Below are 24,648 nucleotides of genomic sequence, written 5' to 3'. Positions count from 1 at the left end.
TGCATAGAATAAGTTTGGGAGTATTCCATCTTTTTCTATGCTCTGAAATACCTTTGGCAGAAGTGGTGTGAACTCTTCTCTGAAAGTTTGGTAGAACTCTGCAGAGAAGCTGTCCAGCCTAGGGCTTTTTTTTGTTGTTGTTGTTGGGAGTTTTTTGATTACCTTTTCAATCTCTTCTTTTGTTATGGGTTTATTTAGTTGTTCTACCTCTGTTTGTATTAGATTAGGTAGGTAGTGTGTTTCTAGAAATTCAGTCATTTCTTCTAGGTTTTCAAATTTGTTAGAGTACAATTTTTTCTAGTAATCTGATATGATTCTTTTAATTTCAGTTGCGTCTGTTCTAATATCGCCATCTCATTTCTTATTTGTGTTATTTGCTTCCTCTCCTGTTTTTCTTTCGTCAGTTTGGCCAATGGTTTATCAATTTTGTTGGCTTTTTCACAAAAACAGCTTTTGGTCTTCTTAACTCTTTTGGTTGTTTTTCTGTTCTCTATTTCATTTAATTCTGCTCTAATTTTTATTATTTCCTTTCTTCTAGTGCCTGAGGGTTTCTTTTTTTTTCTTTTTCTATTTGTTCAAGTTGTAAGGATTATTCTTTGATTTTGACCCTCTCTTCTTTTTGTATATGTGCGTTTGTTGACATAAAGTGACCTCTGGCCACTGCTTTCACTGTGTCCCAAAGGATATCATAGGAAGTGTTTTCATTCTCGTTGGATTCTATGAATTTCTTTATTCCATCCTTCATGTCTTCTATGACCCAGCCATTTTTGAGCAGGATATTATTCAGTTTCCAAGTATTTGATTTCTTTTCCCTGCTTTTTCTGTTATTGATTTCTACTTCTATGACTCTATGGTCAGAGAAGATACTTTGTAATATTTCAGTGTTTTGGATTCTGCTAAGGCTTGCTTTATGACTTAACACATGGTCTGTTCTAGAGAATGTTCTGTGTGCACTAGAAAAGAAAGTATACTTGGCTGCTGTTAGGTGGAGTGTTCTGTATGTGTCTATGAGGTCAAGTTTTTTGTTGGGGCATTTAGATCTTCCATGTCTCTAGTGAGCTTCTTTCTGGATGTCCTGTTCTTCACCAAAAGTGGTGTTTTGAAGTCTCCTTCTATAACTGTGGAGCTGCCTATCTCACTTTCCAATTCTGTTAGAGTCTGTTTTATGTATCTCGCAGTCCTGTCATTGGATGCATAAATATTTAATATGGTTATATCCTCCTGGCATATTGTCCCTTTAATCATTATTTAGTGTCCTTCCTTATCCTTTGTTGTGGATTTAACTTTGAATTCTATTTTGTCAGAAATTAATATTACCACCCCTGCTCTTTTTTGATTGTTGTTTGCTTGATACACTGATATATTCTTTTCCATCCTTTGAATTTTAGTTTGTCTGTGTCACTAAGTCTAAGGTGTGTCTCTTGTACTCAGAATATAGACAGATTTTTTTTTAATTCAGTCTGCAACTCTCTGTCTCTTTATTGGTGCATTTAGTCCATTTACATTCAGCATAATTATGGATAGGTATGTGCTGTCATTTTGATGTCTTTTTTTGTGTGTTGACAGTTTCTATTTCCACTTATTTTTTTGTGCCGAGTAGTTTATCTTTATGTATTGTCTTTTCCTGTTATTCGTTGTTGATTTTGTTTCTGTTGAGTCTCTATTTTTTTCTTGCATTTTATTTTGATGAATGTGATAGTTAGTCACCTTTGTGGTTACCTTAATATTTACCCCTATTTTTTAAAGTTTAAACCTGACTTTTCTTTCCTTATATCGCCTTGTCTTCCTCTCCATGTGAAAGATCTATGACTACATTTCTTAGTCCCTCTTTATTGTTGTATTGTTGTCCTCTTTTACACAATGACATCGCTGTTGCCTTGTTTTGAACATTGTCTTTAATCCTGTTTTACTTCTGTCCTTTCCCTGTCGGGATGGACATCTGATTGCTCCGCCCAGTTTTCTAGTCTTGGGTTGAGATCTGATATTATTTTCCAACCAAAGAAGTCCCTTTAGTATTTCTTGTAGTTTCGGTTTGGCTTTTACAAATTCCCTAAACTTCTGTTTATCTGGAAATGTCTTAATTTCACCTTCATACCTGAGAGACAGTTTTGCTGGGTATATGATTTTTGGCTGGCAGTTGTAAGACATCCCACTGCTTTCTTGCCTGCGTGGTTTCTGCCGAGGAGTCTAATTTTATTCTTATGTACTCTCCTTTGTAGGTGACTTTTTGTTTATCTCTAGCTGCTCTTAAAGTTCTCTCTTTATCTTTGGTTTTGGCAAGTTTGGTTATAGTATGCCTTGGTGACCTTCTTTTGAGATCTGCCTTATGTGCTGTTCAATGAGCATCTTGGACAGAAATCTTTCATGATATCGGTGAAGCTTTCTGCCAAAAAATCTTCAACAATTCTCTCTGTTTTTTCTATTATCCCTTTCTGTTCTGGTACTGCAGTCACTCATAGTCTATGTCTCCTGATAGAGTCCCACATGATTCTTAGGGTTTCTTCGTTTTTTTTTTTTTTAATTCTTTTATCTGATTTTCCTCCAAATATATTGGTGCCAAGTGCTTTATCTTCAATCTCACCAATTCTGCCTTCCAGTTGCTCAGTTCTGCTCCTCCGTCTTTCTATTGAGTTGTCTCACTCTGTAATTTTATTGTTAACCTTCTGAATTTCTGATTGCTTTCTCTCTATGGATTCTTGCAGCTTATTAAATTTTTCATTATTTTCCTGAATAACCTTTTTAATTTCTTCAAGTGTTTTACCTGTGTGTTCCGTGGCTTGTTCTGGATATTGCCTGATCTCCTTCCTGATCTCGTTCCCGATATCTTGAAGAGCTCTGTATATGAATCATTTGTATTCTGCATCTGGTAATTCCAGGAAGGCACCCTTCATCCACAAAATCCCTTGATTTTTTGTTTTGAGAGCTTGTTGAAGCAATCACGGTCTGCCTCTTTATGTGATTTGGTATTGACTGTTGTCTCTGAGCCTTCTATAAGTTATTGTATTAGTTTCTTTTATGTTTGCTTACTGTCTCCTAGCTTCTTGCTTTGTTTTGTTTTGTTGTGCCCAAATAAGTTGCTTGAGTGAGCTACCTTGATTGTTTTTGCCTTTGAAGCTCTAACGTCCTGTCACCAGATGGCTAGAGCTTTTATCAGGTGTATCAGTCTAGGAGTCCATGCACCCTTCTTGTATGGATTCAGCTCATGTGTCCAGGCAGCTGATCATCAAGTGTGTGGTACAGGCTCTCTCCTACAGTCTTACAGGGGAAGGGGTGGTTGGTGTATTTACCAGTATCTGGTTGCAGCAGGGGGACACTCTAAATAAGGCAGAGGGCTGACAACCACCCCCTGAGGGTCTGTGAGGAAAGTGCATACCTGTTCCCTAAAGCACATATGTGGGTGGGGTCTGCAGAAGGACCACGGGCACCCAGTGCTTTTGGTTATAAGAACTGGGAGGTACCAATTATCTTTGGACCCCTGTCATGGGTGGCTGGATTTCCTGAGTGGAGCCACCTGTCCTTAAGCCCCTGATGTGGGTAGGTGAGGAGGCTGTTTAATAGGCAAAGTGGTGTCAAACATCAAACACCCACCTGTCCACGACAAAGCTGAAAGAGTTGTAACCTGCCAACAAGGGCCTGTTCTCCTGAAATAGCCCCACACAAGTCTATGCAGGGTGGAAAGGTGTTCAAAGTCCATGGATCATTTATGCTTGGACAGGAGCTGCTTCTGTCCTGAGTTCCCCAGGTTAGTGGAGCTGGCAGATTATCTTTTTTCCCAGTTGGGAATTTATTCCTTTTCCAAGGCTGAGAGAATGGCTCAGGTCACTCAGCAGAGCCTATCTCAGGCCCAGGGAAATCAACAGCCGCTGAAGGAGGCTTGGAGCCTGGGGGGATGGTAAAATATATGCAAGTACTTAGCTTTTGCTGAGAACACCATTATTCTCTGGTTGCGGACATGCGAGTAGGCTCTGAGGCTGCCTGTTTCTTCCTGAGGAAACTGCTGCTGGTACCCTACCACCAGCCTGGTGCTGTCACTTCTGGGAATGGTGTCTGTGGGTTCCCAGTAATTCAAGTCTTGCAACTCCTCCCGCTTCTGAACCATCTCTCCCTCCCCCTGCCACTCAGTCCATTTTCTAACTTTGCTTTTGATGTTCAGGGCTCCTAGCTTGTCAAAAATATAATTGTTTCACTTGCTTTTTCAGGTCTTTGTTGTCAGAGGTTCACCAGAAGGTTCTGACTACTCCACCTTCTTGGCCCCCAAATCATGGACAGTTTTATTTATAAATAAGTTGTATTACAGAGAATGGGTCCATATTCAATAAAAATAAAGACCTCATTAGAAATACCATAAACATATACTTCCCAAAGAAGGGAAAATAAATGGAATATAGGGTGTGAAAGAACTCTAAACCTCATAATAAATAGTATTATGTAATAATAATTTATTCCCTCTAAATTGCCATAATAAATGAACATGTGTTGGTGACGACATGAAGCAACACGGACTTCTAATGGGGGCTTAAACTAGCTCATTGACTTAGGAAAACTCTTTGGAACTACATGGAGAATAGGCTCAATGTTATAGCCAACAAGGCCATCCCAGTATAAAACTCTAGCTCATTTGCACCAGGAACGTGTGCAAAAATACTCAACTTTATTCACAATAGCAAAATGTTAGTTACCAAAAGTTTCATTTACATCAGAGAGGGAACTATTTTTTTTTATATCATCCTACATAATGTCCCAATGCATCTGTTAATTTTGTCATACTGTGATGGTGGAAATCAACTGGTACTGGCCATTTTGAATCAGAAAATAATATGGTCTACCATGTCAGGAATGACAAATTGAAGAGGAATGGCATTGCATTCATCATCAAAAAGAACATTTCAAGATCTATGTTGAGGTGCAATTCTGGTAGTGATAGGATAATATCCATATGTCTACAAGGAATTCCAGTTAATATGACTATTATTAATTTTACCCATCAACCTCTAAGGCCAAACTTGGAGAAATTGAAGATTTTTACCAATTTCTGCAGTCTGAAATTGATCAAACATGCAATCAAGATGCATTGATAATTACTGTTAATGGACTGTGAAAATTGGAAACAAAAAAGAAAGATCCATAGTTGCAAAATATGATCTTTGTGGTAAAAGTGATGCCAGAGAAGGCGTGAAAGAATTTTGCAAGACCAAATAACTTCTTCATTGCAAATACCCTTTTTCAACAACATAAATGGTGACTATTCACATGGACCTCATCTGATGGAATACACAGGAATCAAATCGTCTACGTCTGTAGAAAGGCACTATGGAAAAGCTAATATCATCAGTCAGACCAACGTCAGGGGACTGAGAGCAGAATAGATCATCAATTACTCATATACAAGTTCAAGTTGAAGCTGAGGAAAATTAGAACAGGTCAGTGAGAGACAAATTATGACCTTGAGTATATGTCATCTGAAATTAGAGACCATCTCAAGAAAAGATTTGATCCATTGAACACTAATGACTGAAGACCAGATGAGTTGTGGAATGACATCAAGAACATCATACATGAACAAAGCAAGAGGTCATTAAAAAGACAGGAAAAAAAGAAAAGACCAAAATAGATGACAGAGGACACTCTGAACTTACTCTCGAGCGTAGAATAGCTAAAATGAATGGAAGAAATGATGAAGTAAAGGAGCTGAACAGAAGATTTCAAAGGGTGACTCAAGAAGACAAAGTAAAGCATTATAAGGAAAAATGCAAAGACCTGGAGTTAGAAAACCGAAAGGGAAGAATACACTCTACTTTTCTCAAGCTGAAAGAAGTGAAGAAAAAATCCAAGTCTTGACTTGCAATATTGAAGGATTCTATGGGTAAAATAGAAGCAACGATGGGAGACTATGTTTTACATACTTTGGACTTGTTATCAGGATAGATCAGTCCCTGGAGAAGGACATCATGCTTTGTAGAGAGTCAGTGAAAAAGACAAGATCCTCAATGAGATGGTTTTGAAATAGTGGCTGCAACAATTCGCTCAAGCATAACAACAATTGTGAAGAAGGTGCAGAACTGGGCAGTGTTTTGTTCCATTGTACATAGGGTCGCTAAGAGTCAGAACTGACTTGACAGCACCTAACAACAACAACGATGGGGAAAATATTAAATGACGCAGGAAGTGTCTAAAGAAGATGGAAGGAATACACAGAGTCGGTGTAACCAAAAAAAAAACAAATTGACATTCGAATATTTCAGGAGGAAGTGCATGATCAAGGACCAATGGTGCTGAAGGAAGAAGTCCAAGCTGCACTGAGGACATTGGTGAAAAACCAGGTTCCAGAAATTGACGGAATACCAAGTAATGTTTCAACAAAGGGGTATAGTGCAAGAGGTGCTCACTCGTCTAAGTCAAGAAATTTGGAAGACGGCTACCCTACCAATGGACTGGAAGAGATGCATGTTTGTGCCCTTTCCCAACAAGGATGATCCAACAGAATGTGGACATTATCAAACAATATCATTAATATAACACACAAGTAAAATTTTGCTGAAGTTCATTCAAATGCAGTTAGAGCAGTACATGGACAGGGTACTGCCAGAAATTCAAGCCAAATTCACAAGAGGATGTGGAACCAGCGATATCATTGCTGATGTCAGTTCAATCCTGGCTGAAAGCTGAGAATACCAGATAGATGTTTACCTGTGTTTTATTGACTATGTTAAGGCATTTGTCTACGTGGATCATAAATTATGGATAACATTGTGGAGAATGAGAATTCTGGAACACTTAATTGTGCTCATGAGGAATCTGTACATGGATCAAGAGGCAGTCATTCAAACAGAACAAGGGAATACTGCATGGTTTAAAGTCAGGAAAGGTGTGTGTCAGGGTATCCTTTTATCATACCTATTCAATCTGTATGCTGAACAAATAATCTGAGAAGCTGGGCTATATGAAGAAGAAGGGAGCATCAGGATCAGAGGAAGACTCATTAACAACCTGTGTTATGCAGATAGCACAACCTTGCTTGCTGAATGTGAAGAGGACTTGAAGCACTTACTGATGAAGGTTAAAGACTACAGCCTTCAATATGGATTACACCTCAATATAAAGAAAACAAAAACCCTCACAACTGGACCAATAAACAACATTATGATAAGTGCATAAAAGATTGAGGTTGTCAATGATTTCTTTTTACTTGGATCCATAATTAACAGCCATGGAAGTAGCAGTCGAGAAATCAAAAGATGCATTGCATTGGGCAAATCGACTGCCAGAGACCTCTTTAAAGTGTTAAAAAGCAAAGATGTCACCTCGAGGACTAAGGTGCACCTGACTCAAGCCATGGTGTTCTCAACTGCCTCATATGCATACGAAAGCTGGACAATGAATATGGAAGACTGAAGAAATGACAGTTTTGAATTGTGATGTTGGAGAAGAATATTGAATATACCATGGACTGCCAAAAGAACAACAACAAAAAAAAATCTGTCTTGGAAGAAGCACAACCAGAGTGCTTCTTAGAAGCAAGGATGGTGAGGCTTTCTCTCACATTCTTTGGACATTTTATCAGGAGGGACTGAACCCTGGAGAAGGGCATCATGCTTGATCAAGTAGAGGGCCAGTGAAAAAGAGGAAGACCCTCAATGAGATGGATTGACACAGTGACCGCAACCGTGGGCTCAAGCCTAGCAACAATTGTGAGGATGGCGCAGGGCTGGGCAGTTTTTCATTCTGTTGTACATAGGGTTGCCATGAGTCAGAAACGACTTTACAGAACTTAAGAACAATGGGGTACAACAGTGATAAAAATATACTATTGAATACTTTGAAAATGCCAGAGTATAAGGTGGAAATGATCAACTTCGAAATTTCATAGAATCCAACCTAATAGAAAAACATCAAAGAAAATGATAAATACAGAATTTAGGATAGTAGTTATCACTAGATATAGGAAGGGTGATGTGATTAGCTGTTCTAATGGTATCTACGTGGTGGTAATGCTTTCTTTCTTAACCTAGTGATGAGTATATGTGTTTTTACTAGATTGCTACACTGTAAGAACTACAGATACATTTTATATACTACATTATATATAATTTTTTTTTATTAAAAGAAACGACAAAACTTACACCATCTCAATAATTTCTGTATGTACAGTTCAGTGACATTGATTACATTTTTCAAGTTGTGCAACCATTCTCCGTATCCTTTTCCAGTTTATTCCACCACCTTTAACATAAACTTAACAGGCCGCAAGCAAAACTTTCCCCTTCCCCTTCATGCCTGGTATCAACTAATAATTCTTCCTTTTCTGTATATTTGCTTATTTCATATACATGAGATCATACAGTATTTGTCTTTTTACAACTGACTCATTCTGCTCAACATGATGTTTTCAAGATTCATCCGTGTAATGGCATGCGTCAAAACTTCATTTCTCTTTATGGCTGAGTCATAGTCCACTTTATGGGTATACCCCATTTGGTTTATCCATTCATCTGTTGATAGACATTTTGGTTTTTTCCACCTTTTGGCTATCGTGAAAAGTGCTGCAATGAACCTTGGTGTACAGTTTATATAGATATCATACCAAGTAAAGTTGAGGAAAGTCCTTTTATATTCTATATTATAAATACATTCTCCCATGTTCTTCTAATATTAGTGCCTCCCTTCTCAGACTTCAGAGTTCATAAGAATTTCCAGAAGTGTTTATTTAAGCATCTCATCCTTCAGGCATCTCCCCAGAGATTCAAAGTCAGTATTTTTTTGGATAATGTCCATGACCCTGCAGTATGAACAAGGGTCTCAGGTGATGCATGCCTGAAGGTGCTCTGTGGATGTCAATGGAAGAAGGTCTACACTAGAAGATACCTTGAGTCAGGGTGGGGATTAGTCCTCCAGCTTGCTGAAAACAATCTCCCTCTTTCGCCCCAGTGATGACCAGAATAGAAGGCTCTCAAGAGCTTCTTGATTCTCCTGTGAGACCTTCATTATTCTCCCACACTCTTAGAGATGATTCTCACTGATGGCCCCCCTTTTTGTGTGTGTGAGTTTGTGGAAAATGTGATCTCCCTAGCCCTGCCAACTTCCCGTTTCTCCCACCACATTCACAACTCCTTTTCAAAGTAAAGTTCTTCTTCAAAGAAAAACTGTTTTCTTCCCGAAGAAACATTGAAAGGTTTTCTTGCCAACCCTCTAAGACATCAGCGATGTGTTATTATTCAACTATGTTTCTGTGTGTAGCTTCCACATGAGTAAGAACACAGCAAGATGTGATGACTAAGTAGAAAAGAAAAAATTCAGATGTAGTCTTATCAATAAATCAGCTAGAAGGAATTGAAGCAAAAAAGTACAAGAGAAAAATTATCAAACTTTACAATGCCTACCCTACTCACTTGATTATGTTACTCAGATTTTGTTGTTGTTTCTGTTAGGTACCTTCGAGTTGGTTCTGACTCATAGCAACCCTCTGTTCAACAGAACAAAACACTGCCCAGTCCTGAGCCATCCTCAAGATCATTGTTATGATTGAGGCCATTGTTGCAGCCACTGTGTCAATCCATCTCATTAAGGGTCTTCCTCCCTTTCACTGGCCCTCTACTTTACCAACCATGATGTCCTTGCCGATAAGGTGTACAAAGTATGTGAGATGAAGTCTCACCATCCTCAATTCTAAGGAACATTCTGGCTGTACTTCTTCCAAGACAGATTTGTTCCTTCTTTTGGCGGTCCATAGTATATTCAACATTCCTCGCCAACACCATAACTCAAAGGCATTAATTCTTCAGTCTTCCTTATTCATTGTTCAGCTTTTGCATGTCTATGAGGTGATTGAAAACACTATGGCTTGGGTCAGGTCCACCTTAGTCCTTAAAGTGATATCTTTGCTTTTTAACAGTTTAAAGAGGTCCTTTGCAGCACATTTGCCGGATGCAAAATGTCTGTTGATTTCTTGACTGCTTGTGGATTCAAGTAAAATGAAATCCTTGACAACCTCAAACTTTTCTCCGTTTGTCATGATGTTGTTTATTGTTACATTTGTGAGGATTTTTGTTTTCTTTATGTTGAGGTGTAATCCATACTGAAGCCCGTTGCCTTTGATCTCCCTCAGTAAGTGCTTCAAGTCCTTTTCACTTTAAAAAAACAAGGTTGTGTCACCCCTGCATATCGCAGGCTCTTAAAGAGACTTCCTCCAATCCTGATGCCCAGTTCTTCATATAGTCTAGCTTCCTGGATTATTTGCTGAGCATACAGATCGAATAAGTATAATGAAAAGATATAACCCTGATGCCCACCTTTCCTGACTTTAAAACTTGAAGTATCCCCTTGTAATGTTTGAATTACTGCCTCTTATACGTGTACAGGTTCCTCATCACCACAATTAAGTGTCCTGAAATTCCAATTCTTCACAATGTTATCAATAAGGTGTGATGATCCACACAATAGAACACCTTTGCCTAGTCCATAAAACACAGGTAAACCTCCTTAGGATATTCTCTGCTTTCAGCCAGGATCCATTTGACATCAGCAATGACATCCCCAGGTCTATGTCCTCTTCCGCATCCAGCCTGAATTTCTGGCAGTTCCCTGTCAATGTACTGGTGCAGCTGCTTTTGAATGATCTTCAGCAAAATTTTACTTCTGTGTAATATTAATGACATTGTTCAATAATTTCCGCATTCTGTGGGATCACCTTTCTTGGAAATAGGCATAAATATGGATCTCTTCCAGGCGGTTGGCCAGGTAGCTGTCCTCCAAATTTCTTGGTGTAGACGAGTGAGCACTTCCACCACTGCATCCATGTGTTGAAACATCTCAGCTGGTATTCCGTCAGTTCCTGGAGCCTTGATTTTCACCAGTACCTTCAGTGCTGCTTGAACTCTTCCTTCAGTATCATCGATTCTTGATTAAGAAACGGTGGTTATTCAGATTGGAGGAATAAAAGCTGCTGAGAATTATTACAATGAGGGTAAACAAATACAACCACTGGAGCAAGTGGTAAAAATATGTGAGAGCCAAATGATTAGAATACTTATGAATACAGACAAGACATGGACTACAATGACCATTTAAAGCTTTATTGAACATTTACCATTGTGCCAGGTATTTTTGGTAGGTACTCCTTTTGGTCATAGGGGTTAACATCCCAGCAGGAATTATACTTCAAATCGTCAGTCTAAGGTTCTCATGGTAATCTTTTTTTTTTCTCCACACCAGGAATTAGATTAAGTAGGGGCATATGATTCTATTCTCAGTAATGAGATGGGAAGAAACGTCACTTGATGACTCCATGGAAAGGTGCGTTAATATAAGATCCAGGGAAGGACAGTAAGGATTCTCCCTCTGGGCGTCACGTGTGGATATGACACCTGCATTTGTTGTAGTAATCAGGAGACCACAAGGGGAAAAAGTTCTAGGATGAAGCCACTTATGGGAGACTAAATAAAGTGTTTCTGTCCTGTTCTTGTGCCTTCTCTACCTCTGAAGTCTGTTCCTTATAATGAAAAATAACTTTGTGGTTTGAGCATATTAGAGTCAGAGTTTATATTTTCTTATTAGAACTGAAAGCTTCCACACTTAGGAAGCTCAAATATCTCAAAATTATCTCAAGCCAATTGAGATAACCTAATTAGCCATTTCTGTAGATGTAAGTATTGTGGATACTGATGTTGCTTTGAACAAATATGGCTTACCAGTGATATGTCTCAGTAATTACTAAATTGGGACGTGAAAAAAGAGCTCTCTTGCCTCACAGGCAGGCTAAGTCTGGATTTCCAATCGCATTTCTCTATTCATAGAATCAGGCTGAATCTAGTGTCTAGCTATGACCACAACTCTGTTTACATAATTTCCCTGCCCTATCCACGTTCTCCTGTTTTCCTTCTTTCCTAGACCACTGCCCCAAAAATCGTGTAATAAGAACACCTGCCTCAGGCTCTGCTTTTATGGCACCTGACCAAAAAAAAAAACTGAGCTTAGAGAGTTTAACAAACAGCACAGAGCTACATAAAGAGAAAAGCCAAGTTTCAACTTCAAGTTGAAACGTGTTGTTGTTGTTAGGTGCCATCGGGTCAGTTATGCACAACAAATAAAATACTGCCTGGTCTTGCACAACCATCACAATTATTGCTATGTTTGAGCCCACTGTTATACCCACTGTGTAAATCCATCTCATTGAAGGTGTTCCTCTTTTTCACAGACCCTACTGGAAACCCTGGTGGCGTAGATGTTAAGTGCTATGGCTGCACTTCTTCCAAAGAGATTTGTTCATTTTCTGGTAGTCCATGGCGTATTCAATATTCTTCACCATCACCACAATTCAAAGGCATCAATTCTTTTTCAGTCTTCCTTATTTATTGTCCAGCTTTGGCATGCATATGAGGTGATTGAAAATACTCTAGCTTGGAGCAGGTATACCTTAGTCCTCAAAGTGACATCTTTGCTTTTTAACACTTTAAAGAAGTCTTTTACAGAAGAATTCCCCAACGCAATATGTCATTTGATTTCTTGACTGCTGCTTCCATAGGCGTTGATTGTGGATCCAAGTAAAATGAAATTATTGACAACTTCAGTATTTTCTCACTCATCATGAATAAGTTGAAATGTACATAGCCATTATGTTATCTAATCATTTTAGAAGAACTTGCTCACGAAATAGTAAGACATCCTTGATCAGCAGTATTCTTTCCAATTTGACCCATCCTAGAGCCCAAAACAGGTGACACAATCACTAAAATGACAGTATTCTACTGATGAATGTCCTCAAGGGTCCCCTTATGTCTCTGTTCCTCAGGCTGTGGATAAAAGGATTCATCATTTGAGGGACCACACTGTACACCACTGAGGCTACTGCTATCTTCCTGGGAGAATGTGTAAATGCAGAACTGATGTACATGCCAAAGATTGTTCCATATAATAAGGACAACTGAAAGGTGAGACCCGCAGATGGAAAAAGCTTTATATTTTGCACCCACTGATGACATTCTCAAAACAGAGGAGAAAATTCGAGTGTAAGAGAAAATGATTCCAGAGAGAGGAACACCACCCCATACAGTAGCCACAAAATACACTAGGATGTAATTGATGCAGGTATCAGAACAGGCGAGCTTGAGAATCTGAGCAAGTTCACAGAAGAAATGAGGGATTTCCAGGTCTATGCAGAAGGACAAATGCAGCACCGACAGACTGTGAAGTAGGGCGTTCACAATGCTAGTTAGTAAGGAGAGTAGGGAGAGCAAGCCACAGCAGTGGAGGTTCGTGATGATGGTGTACCTCAGTGGGTGGCAGATGGCCACATAGCGGTCATAGGCCATTACTGCAAGGAGACAATTTTCCGAACCAGTAAATATCATTACAAAACAGGCCTGGGTCAGGCAGCCTGCATAAGTGATGATTTGATTCTGTGCTTGGATGTTCACCAGCATGTTTGGGATTGTGGTTGTGCTGAAACAGATATCAACGAAGGAGAGATTGGAAAGAAAGAAGTACATGGCGTTGTGGAGGTGGGAGTCAGAGCTGACAACCAGGACAATGAGTAGGTTTCCCAGGAGGGTGGCCAGGTACATAGATAGAAACAAACTGAATAAGACAGGCTGCAGTTCTGGATCCTCTGTAAGTCCCAGAAGAAGAAATTCTGAAACATCTGTTTGGTTTCTAGGTTCCATACTGTTGGTGAATCTGATGGAAAAGATGGGATGACAGATAATCAAATATGTGGCTCCTGGATGCCCAGCAAGAGCATCACCTGGGATCTTTTTAGAAATATAAGTTTTTCAAACTCACTCTGGACTTACTGATGATAAACTCTGGGATGAAGTTCAGCTGTTTGTGTTTCAACAAGACTTCCATGTATTTTGATGTATGGTAAAGTTTGAAAACCACCCCTGGTACAGTGTTCAGCATATGGGGCCTCACAATGACATGTCCTATTGTGATTGTGTGTGTGTGTGTGTGTATGTCATGGATTAAATCATATTCCCCAAAAAATGTGTGTATCAATTTGGCTGGGCCATAATTTCCAGTATTGTGTGATTTCCCTATATATTGTAAATCCTGCCTCTATGATGGTAATGAAGGTGGGTGGGTGGCACTTGTGTCAGTGAGGCAGGACTCAACCTAAAGACTGGATTGTGTCTTAAGGTAATTTCTTGAGATAGAAAAGAGAGAAGCAAGCAGAGAGACAGGAGGACCTCACACCACCAAGAAAGCAGTGCTGGGAGCAGAGTGTGTCCTTTGGACCCAGGGTACCTGGGCAAAGAAGCTCCTAGTCTGGGGGAATATTGATGAGAAGGTTGACAGAGTGAGAAAGGCTTCCCCTGGAGCAGACACCCTGAATTTGAACTTTTAGCCTACTTTACTGTGAAGAAATAAATTTCTCTTTGTTAAAGCCATCCACTTGTGGTATTTCTGTTATAGCAGCACTAGATGACGAAGACAGTGTGTGTGTCATGAACAATAGCACCTGGCATCTTTTACTTCTGGTACAGTGCTCAGCATATGGGGCCTCACAATGACATGTCCTGTTGTGATTGTATGTGTGTGTGTGTGTGTCATGAACAATAGTACCAGGCATCTTTTACTCCTAGGACAGAAGTGGTGAACAGTGCAGTTGAGGAAAGACAAAATGAGAGAACATTCCTAGCATTATAAATGCTAACTTCAGGGAAGAATTTATATGGGAATCTTGCTCATGTAGAGAAGCAGAAGGAAGAAACACCCTAAATGAATATCAGTGATATCAATACTCATTTGGTATGGATGGGATGATGAAATATATAACAATGAAAAAGAATAAATTAGGTCTAGATCAATCAACACACATAATGAAATCCTTGCAGAGGAAAAAAAAATTGTATGACAAGAAGTCTACAGCATGAAATTTTTTTTATTATTTTTTAAAATCTACTCGAGTGTCGCGGATTGAATTGTGTTCCCAAAAATTATGTGTCAACTTGGTTAGGCCATGATTCCCAGTATTGTATGATTGTCTACCATATTGTCATTTGATGTGATTTCCTTATGTGTTATACATTCTATCACTATGATGTTAATGAAATGAATTAGTGGCAGTTATATCAATGAGATCTATACGATTAGATAATGTTTTAAGCCAATCTCTTTTGAGATATAAAAGAGAGAAGGAAGCAGAGAGACAAGGGGAGCTCATATCACCAAGAAAGCAGCACCAGGAGCAAAGCGCATCCTTTGGACCCAGGGTGCCTGAGTCTGAGATGCTCATCCATCAGGGGAAGATTAATGACAAGGACCTTCCTCCAGAGCTGACCGAGAGAGAAAGCCTTCCTGTGGAGCTAGTGCCCTGAATATGGACTTGTATCCTACTAGACTGTGAAGGAATAAATTTCTCTTTGTTTAAGGCATTCACTTGTTATATTTGTTATAGCAGCACTAGATGACTGAGACACCTAGTGAGTTTTTTTTTAATTGATAATTCAAGCACAATGAAAAATACAGAGAATAACAATGAAGGGTTGGGCACCTACCAGTCCACTGGTAATTCCCACACGTCACCACCCTTGCTTTAGATATTTTTATTGCACAAAATAATGCAGGAATATTTGAGGCTCCCCACATCATGTATTTTGCACAATATTGATTCTTTTCCTTCTCCAGGGCTAAACACTACATTAACTTGATTGACCTTATTCCTCTGCACTTTTTACTACATGTAGTATAATTCTTCCATAGAATTGCACAGTTTGTGTTTTTTAAAGCTTTATATAAACAGAATTGTACTGTATATGTCATTTTACATTTGGCTTTCTTGGTATGTTTTTTTAATGAATGTTGATACCTTTAATTGTGCTTCATTAATTTTAACTACAATAGGGTATTCCACTATATTATTACACCACAATATATTTCTTCATTCTCTAATTGACAGCTATTTTCCTAATTGCTCTCCAACTCTCTGTCTACCCATCTACTGCCTTATGTATATATATATATAACCCAGTGACGTCGATTCAATTCTGACTCATAGTGATGCACTGGGTTTGGTTTGGTTTATATATATATATATGTATGTGTGTGTGTGTGTGTGTGTGTATGTACGTACATATACAGAGAGAGAGAAATATACATGTAGAATATAAACCCATGACTGGGGGATACCATAACATCCAAGATGCTGCTGATTCTGGGAGGAAAAGAGAGCAACAGAGAGGATTACAAAGGAGATGTTTTCTGTATACATATTATTTTGTCACTTAAAAAAAATACTTCAAGCTGCTACAGCAGAACATCAACAATGTGAATCCTGGAAGGTGTAACAGGTGTTTTTGTTTCGTTGGTTGTTTCATTATACTGCCTGTAGTATTCTAATTTCAAATATTTGTTAGTTTTATAAAGAGAAACAAATAACCTAGCGAGGCAGCTTGCTAAGTCTGCCTGGGTCTTTGCTTCTTCCCCCAGAGCTCTCAGAGCCTGGCACCAGGGATAATACCAAAACTTTCCTAAAGATGGTATATCAAGTACCAGGGATAGGAAGATAAAGTGAAGCTCAACAACTCTCCTCACCACCACCAGCACAAGAATACAAGTAAATGTCAGGGAATTTTCTAATACTCAATGTTTGAGAAGGGGTAGTTTTCTGCACAGAAAGAATTTGATCCTTGCCATTGTAGAGACACAGTAAGAGACTAGCTGAGTAAGAGCTGCCTGATTCGGGTATGAAGAAACAAGGAAACATGTCAGGAAGATGGGAGAAATGTAGGAGTCCATAGGTGACTTGGTTCTAATCATTTCATGCATGTACTGTCTTCACACCTTCCCCTGGATGAAGCTACAGAGAAACGTTTCTCCTCATTTCCAAACATTAACTAAGGGATTTAGGTTACCTGGCTGGCATCGCTGAGGAATGATGCTTCACATCTGCCCTGGATGTTGGATGATGTAGCCAGAAGGTCAGTACTCAGGAAAGGCAGAGGTACCAAGGGAGGCACCAGGCTCCTGGCATGAGAACCATCTCTGAATGGAGTCTCAGGTGCATTGCTTCTTGGCTGGAGAAGGACTTTTGAGTGAAGTGGTCACAGGTAGACTACTTACAGCCTCTGTGTCTCTAGGGACTCAATATCCAAAGCTCCTCATTAACCAAACCCTTTTATTATCATTCTATTCCCAGGGTAGTGTAAATCCTGAAAGACCAAGCCAATGCAAACCAAGCGAATCTACTGCTGACAAGTCAATTCCAACTCATAGCAACCCTGTAGGACAGAGTAGAATTGCCCCACAGGGTTTCCAAGGCTGTGATCTTTATAAGGGAGCAGACCGCCACATCTTTCTCCTGTATAGCAGCTGGTTGGTGTGAATACCAACTCTTCTGTTAGCAGCTGAGCACTTAACCATTGAACCCTCAGGGCTCCCTGACCACGAAAATGTTGCAGATGTTGTTAGGTGCTGTCGAGTTGGTTCCACCTCACAGCGACCCTATGCAAAACAGAACGAAACACTGCCCGGTCCTGAGCCATCCTTATAATCGTCGTTATGCTTTAGCTTGTTGTTGCAGCCACTGTGTCAATCCAACTCATTGAGGGTCTTCTTCTTTTCCACTGACCCTGTACTCTGCCAAGCATGATGTCCTCCTCCAGGGACTGATCCCTCCTGACAACATGTCCAAAGTATGTAAGATGCAGTCTCCCCTTCCTTGCTCCTAAGGAGCATTCTGGTTGTACTTCTTCTAAGAAAGATTTGTTCATTCTTTTGGCAGCCCATGGTATGGTCAATATTCCTTGCCAACACCACAATTCAAAGGCATCAATTCTTCTTTGGTCTTCCTTATTCATCTTCCAGCTTTCACAGGCATACAATGCAATTGAAAATACCATGGCTTGGGTCAGGGGCACCTTAGTCTTCAAGGTGATATCTTTGCTCTTCAACACTTTAAACAGGGTTGCCCACTGCATATCGCACTTTGTTGATGAGTCTTCCTCCAATTTTGATGCCCAGTTCTTCTTCATATAGTTCCGTTACTTGGATTATTTGCTCAGCATACAGATTGAATAAATACGGTGAAAGGATGCAACCATGATGCACAACTTTCCTGACTTTAAAGCACACATTATGCCCTTGTTCTGTTCGAATGACTGTCTCTTGATGCATGTACAGGAAAATTAACTTTTCTGAAATGAGAACAATTAACCATGCCAGGATTTCCATTCTTCACAATCTTATCCATAATTTGTTATGATTCACACAGTCAAATGCCTTTGCATGGTGAATAAAATACAGGTAAACATCTTTCTGGTGTTTTCTGCTTTCAGCCAGGATCCATCTGACATCAACCATGATATCCCTGCTTCCATGTCCTCTTCTGAATCTGGCTTGAATTTCTGGCAGTTCTATGTTGATATACTGCTGCAACCACTTTGGAAGGATCTTTAGCAAAATATTACTGGAGTGTGATATTAACAATATTTTTCTATAATTTTTGCATTTTTTTGGATCACCTTTCTTTGGAATAGGTATGAATATGGATCTCTTTCAGTCAGTTGGCCAGGTAGCTATCTTCCAAATTCCTTGGCATAGACAAGCAAGCACTTCTAAAACTGTATCCATTTAACAGACCCCCACATGTCTGTCAGTTTGTAGTACTGTGGGGTTTGCCTGTTGCTGTGATACTGGAAGCTATGCCACTGGTATTCAAATACCAGCAGGCCACCCATGGTGGACGGGTTTCAGCTGAGCTCCTATATTAAGACAGGCTAGGAAGAAGGACTGAGCAGTCTCCTTCTGAAAAGAATTACCTAATGAAAACCTTTTGAATACCAGCAGAACAATGTTTGATATAGTGCCAGAAGATGAGCCCCTCAAGTTGGAAGGCTCTCAAAATACAACTTGGGAAAACCTGCCTCTTCAAAGTAGAGATGACCTTAACAATCTGGATGGAGCCAAGCTTCTGGACCTTCATTTGCTGATGTGGCACAACTCAAAATGAGAACAACTACAAACATTCATTTATAATAAGAACATGGAATGTCTTAAGTATGAAACTAGGAAAATTGGAAATCATCAAAAATGAAATGGAACATATAAACTTAGATATCCTAGGCATTAGTGAGCTGAAATGGACTGGTATAGGCCATTTTGAATTGGATATTCATATGGTTTACTATGCCAGGAATGACGACTTGAAGAGGAATGGCATTGCATTCATTGTAAAAAAAGAACATTTCCAGATCTATCCTGAAAGACAGTGCTGTCAGTGATAGGGTAATATCCATATACTCACAAGGAAGATCAGTTACTACTACTATTATTCAAATTTACACACCAACCACTAAGGCCAAAGATGAGGAAATTGAAGATTTTTACCAACTTCTGCAGTCTGAAATTGATCAAACATGCAATCAGAATGCATTGATAATTACTGGCCCTTGGAATGCAAAAGTTGAAAACGAAGAAGAATCAGTAGTTGGAAAATATGGCCTTGATGATAGAAACAATGCCAGAGATTGCATGATATAATTTTGCAAGACCAACTTCTTCATCGAAAATAACATTTTCAGCAGCATAAATGGCGACTATACATGTGGACCTCACCAGATGGAATACACAGGAATCAAACTGACTACACGTGTGGGAAGAGAAGATGTAAATACTCTATATCATTAGTCAGAACAAGGCCAGGGGCCGACTGCAGAACAGACCACCAATTACACACGTGCAAGCTCAAGTCGAAACTGAAGAAAATTAGAACAAGTCCATGAGAGCCAAAGTATGACTTGAGTATACCCCACCTGAATTTAGAGACCACTTCAAGAATAGATTTGATGCATTGAACACTAATGACTAAAGACCAGATGAGCTGTAGAATGACATCAAGGACTTCATATGCTAAGAAAGCAAAAAGTCATTAAAAAGGCAGGAAAGAAAGAAAAGACCAAAATGGATGTCAAAAGAGACTCTGAAACTTGATCTTGAATGTTGAGTGTCTAAAGCAAAAGGATGAAATAGTGAAGTAGAAGAGCAGAACAGAAGACTTCAAAGGGCAGCTTGAGAAGACAAAGTAAAGTATTATAATGAATGACATGTGCAAAGACCTGGAGATAGAAAACCAAAAGGGAAGAATACACTTGGTGTTTCTCAGGCTGAAAGAACTGGAGAAAAAATTCAAGCCACCAATCGCAATATTGCTGGTTTCTATGGGAAAAATATTAAACGATGCAGAAAGCATCAAATGAAGATAGAAAGAATACACAGTCACTAATTGTCGACTAATTGGTAGACTTTCAACCATTTTAGGAGGTAGCATACAATCAAGAACTGATGGTATTGAAGGAAGAAGCCCGAGCTCCACTGAAGGCACTGGTGAAAAACAAGCTACCAGGAACTGATGGAATATCTTTTTTTTTTTTTTTTTAATTGAGGGATAGCAAGTGGGAAGTTGGATATATAAGTCTGGCATTCGGGGAAGTGCTCCTTTCTACCTATAAATTTAGGATTCATTTGTCTTCAGATGAATTTTAAATCTATGAGTCTGGATGCTGTTGCAAAGGATTGAATGTAGCTGGAGAAGAAGAGGTCTGAGGACTAAAAGAGGAGGCCCTCCAGTGTTTAGAGACTGGAAAGATGAGAAGACACATCAAGAGAAATAGTAGCTAGTCAGGTAGGAATAAAGTCAAAACAATATATGGTGCTGAAAGCCAAGTGACGGAAGTGTGTCAATATGTAATAAACTGAGACAATGTGGTTGAAAAGAGAAGGACAGAGAATTAACTGACCTGGACTGGGTTGGACTTGTTAAGGTAGAGAACACTGGCAGCTCCTCAAAAGCACTCTCTGTAAAGTGTTGCGGCAAAGGCCTGATTGCATAGACCTCAAGAGTAAATAGAGAAGAATTGGGGAGAGTGAGTGGAGACATCTCTTTTGAGGAGTTTTGCTATATGAAGAGGGCAGAGAAATGAATCTACTGCTAGAGCAAAATGAAGGGTTCAGGGAACGTTATTTTTTTTTCTTTTTTGTAAGATTTGAGGAATTCAAATATCTTGCATGCTATTGAAAATGAACAAGTCAAAGGGAGAAACCTGATGATGCAAGAGGGAGATGGGGGAATTACCAGAGTTATGTCCTAACATAGACAGGAGAGACTGAACTCTATGCACAAGTGGAAGTGTTGGTCTTAGTTAAATCCACCTGACTGTAATTCTTTCAAGCAGAAACAGAAAGCAAGTAACCTTGGAAACATTAAAAAAAATGAAGTACTCATTAATATAATTTGTCCCAAAACACAAACTGAGACATGCAGTTTTACAGGCACATTCTTCAAAGCACTCAAGGGAGTTAATTTAAAGATTAAAGGAAGGTTTCAGAAAATGTTAGGGGCCGGATAGTCTTTATCTCTCTTTATAAAGCCAGCACAACCTTAGTGCCCAAAGCAGACCAGGTTAGCACAAGAAAGAAAAATCCCAGGGTTTAAAAGTTTTGTACAAGAACAAGGAGAAACAACATCTACCTTGATGACAAATAAGAACAATGGGGACTATTTGCCTTACCAACTAACAAGATATATCATGGATCTATAATGACTAAAACAGGATGGTTCTAGTATACTATTGAAAGATAGAACTAACAGAATCTTCATCTATAAGAACACTTATCAAAGACAGAAGCATGAGACATTTTATTTATGACAACAGGGCATTGCAGAGAAAGGATGGTATCATTCAGGAAATAGTCTGAGATCAGTTTTTATCCATATGGAAAGCAAATGAAATTGAATTCTCCATCACATCATATTCAAAGATAATTCCAATGCCTTTTAAACACAAAAGTAAAAATGATTAAATGTTTACAAGACAATATAGGCAGACATTTTTATGAGATTGGAGGAGTTAATCACTTCTTGAATGAAGATACGACATGCACAATCCAAAAGGGAAAACACTGATCAATCCAACCAACTCAAAAATAAGCCACTAAAACAAGTCACTTGAGAATGAAAATTTCAAGTTTTTCTTTCAGGATAAGAAAGAGAACACAGCAGGACAAATAAACATCCAATGAAGTATTTCCAAATACAGCATTGCCTACACCACAAGTATCAATTGCTAATACATATTCAAACTAGTAAACGAGGATAATGGCTGAAGTAAGTGCTTAAAATATAGGAAACAGAAGGAATTACAAAAGGAGAAAGAGAGTGCTACACTTGTAAATCAATTGTGCTGACTCACATTCATTAGGTAAATTCATTTAATTCTACGTGGCAGGCATTGTTCTAAACATTTGTAATCATTGTAGCACTTAACCCCACTTCACACTTTTCTAATCAGAGCATTCATTTTGTCCTTCCAAGGTAATGAAATTTCTCTTGACAGTAATTATTTTTAGAAGGGGCATATGCCCCAATTCAAGCTGATGATATAGGATGTTCTCTTGATGATTCCTAGGAAAGATTATCTCTTATTGTTACTCTTGTTGTTCGGGGTCATCAAGTCAATTCAGCAGAATGAAACACTGCCCAGTCCTGTCCAATTTTCACAATCATTGCTATGTGTTGAAACTCACTGATGCAACCACTGTCAGTCCATCTCTTTCAGTGGCTACCTATTTCTCCCTGACCCTCTATTTTACCAAGCACGATGTCCTCCAAGGACTGATCCCTCCTAATAACATGTCCGAAGTACATGAGACACAGTCTCTCCATCCTCACTTCTAAGGAGCATTCTGGCTGTACTTCTTCCAAGACACATTAATTTGTTCTTCTGGCAGCCCATGGTATGTTCAAGACTCTGTCAACACCGTAATTCAAAGGCATCAATTCTTCTTTCATCTTCTGCATTCATTCCACAGCTTTCATATGCATATGAGCCAACTGAAAATACCTTGGCTTCGGTGAGGTACACCTTAGTCTTCAAAGTGACATCTTTGTTTTTTAACATTTTAAAGAATTTTTTGCATCAGATTTGCCCAATGCAATACATCATTTGATTTCCAGACTGCTGCTTCCATGGGTGTTGATTGTGCATCCAAGTAAAATGAAAGTCTTGACAAGTTTAATATTTTTCTCCATTTATCATGAATTAACTGAAATGTACCTAGCCGTTATGTTACCCAGTTGTTTTAGAAGAATATGCTGATTGAACAGTCAGACATCTTGGATCACCAGTTGCCTTAGTTATCTAGTGCTGCTATAACAGAAATACCAAAAGTGGGTGCCTTCAACAAACAAAAGTTTATTTTCTCACAGTATAGTAGGCTAGAAGTTCAAATTCAGGGCATCGGCTGCAGAGTAAGGCTTTCTCTCTCCACAAGTTCTGGAGAAAGGTCCTTCTTGTCAATCTTCCCTTGGTCTAGGAGCTTCCCTGCTCAGGAACCCCAAATCCAAAGGACATCCTCTGCTCCCAGCACTGTTTTCCTGGTGGTATGTGGTACCCCTGCCTCTCTGCCAGCTTCCCTCTTTTAGATTTCAGAAGAGATTTGATCAAGGCAAATCTAATCTTGTAAATTGAGTCCTGCTTCATAAACATAACTGCCTCTAATCCCATCTCATCAGCATCATAGACACAGATTTTACAACACCTAGGAAAATCACATCAGATGACAAAATGGTGAGCAATCAAACAATACTGGGAATGATGGCCTAACCAAATTCATACACATATTTTTAGGAGATAAAATTCAATCCATGTCAGCAGTATTCCTTCCACATTGACCCATCCTATCCCAAGCCCAAAACAGAAGACAGAGTTACTTAAATGATGGTATCCTACTGATGATTTTCCTCAAGGCTCCTGTCATGTCCCTGTTCCTCAGGCTGTGGATAAAAGGGTTCATTATTTGAGGGACCACACTGTACATCACTGAGGCTACTGCTGTCTTGCTGGAAGAGTGTGCAAATGCAGAACTGATGTACACACCAAAGCCTGTCTCAAAGAATAAGGAAACAACTCAGAGGTGAGACCCACCAGTGGAAAACGCTTTATACTTTGCACCCACTGATGGCATTCTCATAGTAGAGGAGACAATCCGAGTGTAAGAGAAAATGATTCCAGAGAGAGGAACATCACCACAAAAAAAAAAAAAAAAAGAAGCCACAAAATATACTAGGATGTAATTGATAATGGTATCAGAACAGGCGAGCTTGAGAATCTGATCAAGTTCACAGAAGAAACGAGGGATTTCCAGGTCTGTGCAGAAGGACAGATGCAACACCATCAGACTGTGAGGTAGGACATTCGCAATGCTAGTTAGTAAGGGGAGTAGGGAGAGCAAGCCACAGAGGCAGGTGTTCATAATGATGGTGTATATCAGTGGGTGGCAGACGGCCACATAGAGGTCATAGCCCATTGCTGCAAGGAGAAAATTCTCCAAACCAGTAAATACCAGGACAAAGCAGACCTGGGTGAGGCACCCTATGTAAATGATGCTATGATTCTGTGCTTGGATGTTCACCAGCATGTTCGGGATCGTGGTTGTGCTGAAACAGATATCAGTGAAGGAGAGACTAGAGACAAAGAAGTACATGGGGGTGTGGAAGTGGGAGGCAGAGCTGACAGCCAGGATGATGAGTAGGTTTCCCAGGAGGGCAACCAGGTATATGGACAGAAATAGGCTAAAGAGGAGGGGCTGCAATTCTGGATCCTCTGTAAGTCCCAGAAAAATGAATTTTAAAACACCTCTTTGATTTCTGGGTTCCAT

The 24,648-nt window shown here is 39.4% G+C and overlaps 1 pseudogene; it reads right to left on the bottom strand.

The window, feature by feature from the left end:
* Window positions 1-5,120: 5,120 nt before the first annotated feature.
* On the bottom strand, window positions 5,121-24,648 carry LOC135230479 (olfactory receptor 7G2-like; annotated as a pseudogene).

This window comes from Loxodonta africana, chromosome 3 (assembly GCF_030014295.1).
Source record: "Loxodonta africana isolate mLoxAfr1 chromosome 3, mLoxAfr1.hap2, whole genome shotgun sequence".
NCBI classification, from domain to species: domain Eukaryota; kingdom Metazoa; phylum Chordata; class Mammalia; order Proboscidea; family Elephantidae; genus Loxodonta; species Loxodonta africana.
Note: the sequence above shows the minus strand (reverse complement) of the source record. Positions and strands in the feature narration are given on the sequence as shown.